We start from the raw sequence: 6,000 nt of genomic DNA, 5'->3' as shown, positions 1-6,000 counted from the left end.
CCACTCCACAGAAGCTTCTGTTGCTCTGCACCATTCAGGATTTGCCCCGTCTCTGTGATGCAGCTCACCTATCCATCTTTAATCCATGATAAGAAATTTACTTGAGAGTATCTGAAGAAAAGCTTCATATCAGTGCAAAAGGTACTTAGTAGCTCTACAAGAGGTGTGGTGTCAGAGATGTCTAAGAGCAGTCACAGCTGGATAATAAACTACAACAATGGCCTGGATTCCCCCATAGTTGATACAGTTGATGTTGCTGAAAATACCAGAACCTACAGCCTTTGGACAGCTGTACTCAGTAGTTAGATGCTACAGCATGCAATGCCACAAGTACCAGTGGATTTAAGCATAACATATTTAGTGTACATAGGTCTGTTATCCACAGAATACTTTCTTTAAAATCAATTGTATAGAAAAGTTTATCTTAGAAAAAAAAACCTCAATGTTCTTGTCAGATACCTCCAAGTGAATCACTAGTCATTCCTGCTCACTGAAGAAGTCAACTGATTTTTTTTTCCTATCTGCAAATGCTCTAAACTCAACCTGTGATCTGAAGAAAACAGGCAGTATACTTTCTTTTGTTTGCATCAGTGTGCTAATAAAGATTCTGCAATTGGATTTTATCTGACAAGATGATTAATTGCCTTGTTGCATGAGTGCAAGTGGAATTCAGTCCATCTCCCATCCCTGCATTTGGCTCTCCATGTAGTAAAGGTGTTTTGTGTTTGTTTTTTTTAAAAAAGCTTGGTTTTCGTCAAGCTTGCAGCTTTGACTTGAAACTCAGTCTGTTGATTGAGTTCCATTTTTTACCACTTTACTCCTGTAACCTTAACTACCTTTTTAAAAGAAAACTGAGATCAGCCTTATCGATGATGTTATATGAGTCAGAGATGTGTCAGAGCCTAGAAGTGTGATAGCTGTTCTCCTGCAACCACAGGCATCCAACTAGTATTATTTATGTACCATCAACAATGGAACATGCTCAGACTTGAAGGACTAGTGCTGACCTTCCCTTGCTAATCATTTATACACTCCTTGTTTTGAGTGCTCCACCTTAAGGTTTCTCATGACTCACTTTCTCTCTGGAGTGAACAAATAGATCCTGAAGGACTCTATACACTTCCAAGTGTGTAACCTGTCTCCTCGTGCTCACCTTGTTCTCAGCAACAGAAGCTCTCCAGGTAGTAATGCTATTTATTATGGTGAGACCTCTGAGCCGTAGGACTTAGAGAGCTGAGAGGATGGTAGTGTTCAGGTTGTTTTAGGCTTCTCCTGCTGGGAGAATGGGAATGTCAACCCAACATTCTCACAGGTGCTATGAGGAAGGGATAAAGCTCCTCTGCTCTCTGAAGACAGGGAAGTTGGACATGTATAGCTCACCTTCCAAAGAGTGAACCTCAAATGTTCAGATGCCTTGACCATAGTCAAAGACTTACTGAAGCAAAAGGAAACCTGATTATATCTCATTGGGATGTATATATATATATTATAATATATAACATATACAATATATATAATATCTACAATATAAAATACATTATGTTATTATATATTTGCAGTTCTACCTTAGATTTACATTATACATTGCATGGGTATATATGTATGTATACGTATATATGGGCATGTATATCCATATATCCATATGCATATATACATATATACACACGCATATGTATATATATCCATATATCCATATGCATATATACATATATATACATGCATATGTATATACATCTATGTGTGTGTAGTTCTAAATACACATGCATTTTTTAAACCATTTTTGCTCATTGTACATGGCTGAGAGCTCTTAAAGTGACCCACTGAACAGGCACTTGGAGATTTTTTTTTACCTGAAGGGAACAGTAAATTGATAAGACCTACTTCTGGGTTGTTCAAACCAGAAGACCTTATGCTGGACACTCAAATGCTGAGGCTGCTGCTGCTAACTCTTAGCCTCTCTGTATTGACTGGTCCATCTGCTAAGTGGGGCTGCTAGTGCTGACATCCCCACTTCCCTTGCACTGCTTTTGGGAGAAATAAGCAGTAAATAGTTGCAAATGCTTTGAACATACAAAGAGTGTACAAGGGTGAATATTACAAATAGTACAAGTATTATGGAATATAGCAATAATGGAAAAGCACCAATATTGTCATTACTGAGACATGCAGCAGTTCACAAACAAGACAATGAGCTTGAGAAAATTAGTGGAAGCAGAGATGAGAGGAGAGGACATAGGTACAAGAGGGTGCAAGGAAATACCATCTTGCTTTTGTCCTTTGCTTGTGTAGCTCTTCCTCAAGAGTCATTGCAGGGAAGTGGGGTGGCTGGGAAGGATCTCCCCACTGAAGGTTTGTGGGGAGCTTTGGAGAAAGCTAGTCTGCCTGGGGCAGGGTTGGCTTGGCTGTGGGGTCAGAGGTGAAGGGAAGGGAGGAACATCTTTTGACTTATGCTCAGCAGAGGCTGTGAGGCTGGAGCTTAATTGTAGGGGCTTGGGATAGGCCAGCAAGGGTGGGGCATTCATCAAAATGTCATCGGAAGGAAGGAGGGAGGTTTGATCTGACATGCTAAGAGCATTGCTGCCCTAGTGGTCCGTGGTCAAGATGCATCTAATGGGATGGAGCTTCACCACAGCAGTCACAGGGGAGCAATGTTAGAAGTAGGGCACTATGGGTTGGTCCAGTGTGAGGGAGTAACTTAAACTGCAGGGCTATGATGCAGAGAAGGATGTGGTTCTTTTAATTCCTGCCCCTTGTCCCATTGTTTCCTTCCCAGACACACACAAAATCTTCCTCTGCCCCTCCCTCCCAGCTCAGCCTTTCTCCTCTCTTTGGCTTTTTGTCCTTTCCCTGTTGCAGAGCCAAGCTCACCAGTATATACCCACACACAGTGCAGTAGGGACTTTCCCACATTGAGTTAAATTTGCCTTCTTTTGGATATTTCTCCCTATCTGGGACCCATATGTCGAGCAAAACAATTGTAAATGGGGTTAGTTCATTACTTCGGCATGGGGTGGAAGGAGGCAGGGCCAGGAATGGGTTCTTCAGAAAAGGTTGTATTTAGCAGCTGTGCCCATTATTTGTGCTGAGGGACTCATTTGCATGAATGTACAGAGCCCAGTCATATCACAGAGCTGTACATGGGACCCCAGGTTATGAGTCTCCTCCTTATCAGACAGGAAGATACAAGGAAGGTCTGGAAGTCATGGGCGGGCAGGCAGATCTTGCCTGCCCAGGACATAAAGAGCATGACCTGTCCTGCCATTAGCTTTAGAGCCAAAGTCTCCCTGGCTTCAGAGGATGCTTTATGTGTGTGTAAGAAACTGTGGCAAGGTCAGGGCTAGATTGCTTCACATCACCAAAATACAAATTCTTACATTCATCCTAGAGCAAGGCTTGTGCAACAAGATGAAATGGAATAACATAAAAGCTGGGAACCAGAGCACGCTGCAGCATCACTGGGTAAAATACCCCAACAGCCCCACAGGAAGGCGACGGTGAATCTGCTGTCAGATTAATCAGGGATTTTTCTTTTTACGACAGACATGACCTTAGAGCTTTCCTTTGCACGCTAAAGATGCCACTTTGACGCTGAGAGGTGCAGCGCAGTAGAACTACATCTTTTAATGGAAGTTCCCAGGCGACGTGCCAGTACTCTGCAAACAGATAAATTTATGGTCTTTCAGGTACAAGCAGGCATGATTTGTGATCCAGGGGCAGATGTGGTTCTTTCCATTTGTTCTCCCTGTCCCCTTCTAAGCCTTCCAAAGCACATGTGAACACAGGCCAGTGTTGTAATCTTCCCAGGGCTGGTAAACAATATTCCTATTCTAACTTACTTGAGTAACTTCACCAAAAATTAGTAAAATCAGCACAAGCACAGGCTATGTGCAAAATACTAGGCTAGCTTCACTGGTCTAACTCAAGAAGTCCAGCAACTGTAAGGCTTATTCAAATCTCTGCTGCTGAATCTGTGCTCTTTTGTTACTGACTCCAATTTAAAACTTTGTAAACATTGAACAGTTTGTAAACTGGGAAAAATTCCTCTCTCCAAATTTGAAATATATTTTCCCATACTGATCTTGCACCAAAACAGGCAGTGTTCACACTGGAAAAGGACCTGATTCTAAGTTCTTGTGGTGTGCTGAAAAAATACATCTCTCCAGACAGGTGCAGACAGCCCTGAACTTGCTTTGCTCACGCTCTGCGATGTTTGGATGTGTGCCGGCTCTACAGCCGTGTTACAGAGCACAGCACCTGAGCCTTGCCATGTGCTCTCAGTAAGACCAGGCAACTGGAGAATAATGTTTTTCAGAAACCTCCTTGGGTCTGACAGTGAAGAGCATGACTGCTCTGTGGTCTTGTGGTACATGTGACGATATGACCATGCTCATGTGTGCAAAGCCAGATGCCATCTGGGTTGCAATATTAAAAAAATAAAAAAAATTAAAGGCACATTATGTCCAGCAACAGCCCTAAGGTGTGCTGGAACAGGTATGCCAAATGCAGTGATTTATAATGAAGCAGCAATGTATAGCCCTGTTCTTTTGACTGTTTTCTGTCAGCTAGCTCAGAGGGAAGTATTTGTGGCATTCTCTTTGGGCCCATAGTTCCTGGCATTATTTCTCAGGGACTGTAAACAGGGGAGTGCTCTTCATATGAGTTTGGCTACTGTCTAGTTTTTTTCCCTGTAGTAATAATATAAAACCTCTGTCTATCAGGGAGGGAGAGAGGGAGATGCAGAAACTGCTGTATGAACAATAATATTTATGAAGTCTTATGCTTAGCTATTTCTCTACCTGCCTGGTAATACATTGTATGGTTTTGTTCGCTTCCTCCATTCAAGGATCTTGAAATGCCTTGTAGGTCAAATTGGTGGGAAACGGTAATATTTTTACTAGATCAACTGATAAACAAACAAACTGATAAATAAACAAACATGCTTTGGGGCACAAAGGTCCGTTTTCACTGTAATCTTCAACAGAAGCAGCAATTTTCAATGGTAAATATGTGCTAAGAAGTGCTGTGAGTTCAGGTAATCAGTGTAACATCCTTTTGTTCTCCCAGGCTACCGAGGAGGCGGCAAGTGTCTCCTTGCTGCTACAGCAAGGCAGACTGAAGCACCGAGAGGTGGGCTGGCTTTCTCAAGGCTATGTGCCAGTTTTGGGAGATTGAGAAAGTCCTGATCCAAGACTCCCAGTCTTCACCAAGTCCGTAAAACCACATTTTCTCCTCTTGTGGCCAGTACTGTCTCAGCAATATTTTTGATTGCTCTCATAAAAAGCCCTTTTTTTCCCTGGGATGTTAACGTTGGCACATACATGTTTTCTGTCAACCTTCTCCAGAAAATTTAAGTTGTTCTTAAAAGGGAATCAAGTAAGGAAGATTTACTACAGTTTAAAAAAAGCCAGCACTTCAATGCACATCCCCAAAGGCGTGCTTTGTGATCCAAAGTATCGTTGCCTATCATTGCATTGGCAATTCTTCCTTAGTCAAAGCCTTTCCCTGTTTCTTCCTAGGATATCAACATGGATTTAATGATCAGTTAAAACATCTAGTGAGATAAAACTTGCTTCTAAAACTGGGTTGAGTGGAAGGGACATCAAGTTATTTATCTTGTATTTTTAGTGGTATTTTTTTTGAGCATTGATAATTATGCAGGTTATTGGTTTTGCCTCCCCTCCAATAACAAGGATAAAATTTGGAAGTGTTTCACGCTGGTCTTGGGAGAACAAGAAGATGTCTTGTTCCCTGCATAGGATTCATTCTAAATCCATTGTTATTTCCAGGTAACCTCTTCATCTGGCTGTTTGTCCTGCTGTGTCCCTGGCTCTATGTTGTTAACCTAAAGATCATTAGATACAGTTGCAAGGTGGCTCAAACTTTACCACCCTAAAGCTGATTCAATGGAAGTAAGTGACACTTTTTCCAACTTTCTCAACAGGAGTGCTGCTTGCCATTATCATGGCTGGCTGAGTCCTTAAACCACAAACCAAAACATTT

The sequence above is a fragment of the Buteo buteo genome, chromosome 11, assembly GCF_964188355.1.
Source record: "Buteo buteo chromosome 11, bButBut1.hap1.1, whole genome shotgun sequence".
NCBI lineage: Eukaryota > Metazoa > Chordata > Aves > Accipitriformes > Accipitridae > Buteo > Buteo buteo.
This window is presented reverse-complemented; position numbering follows the sequence as displayed.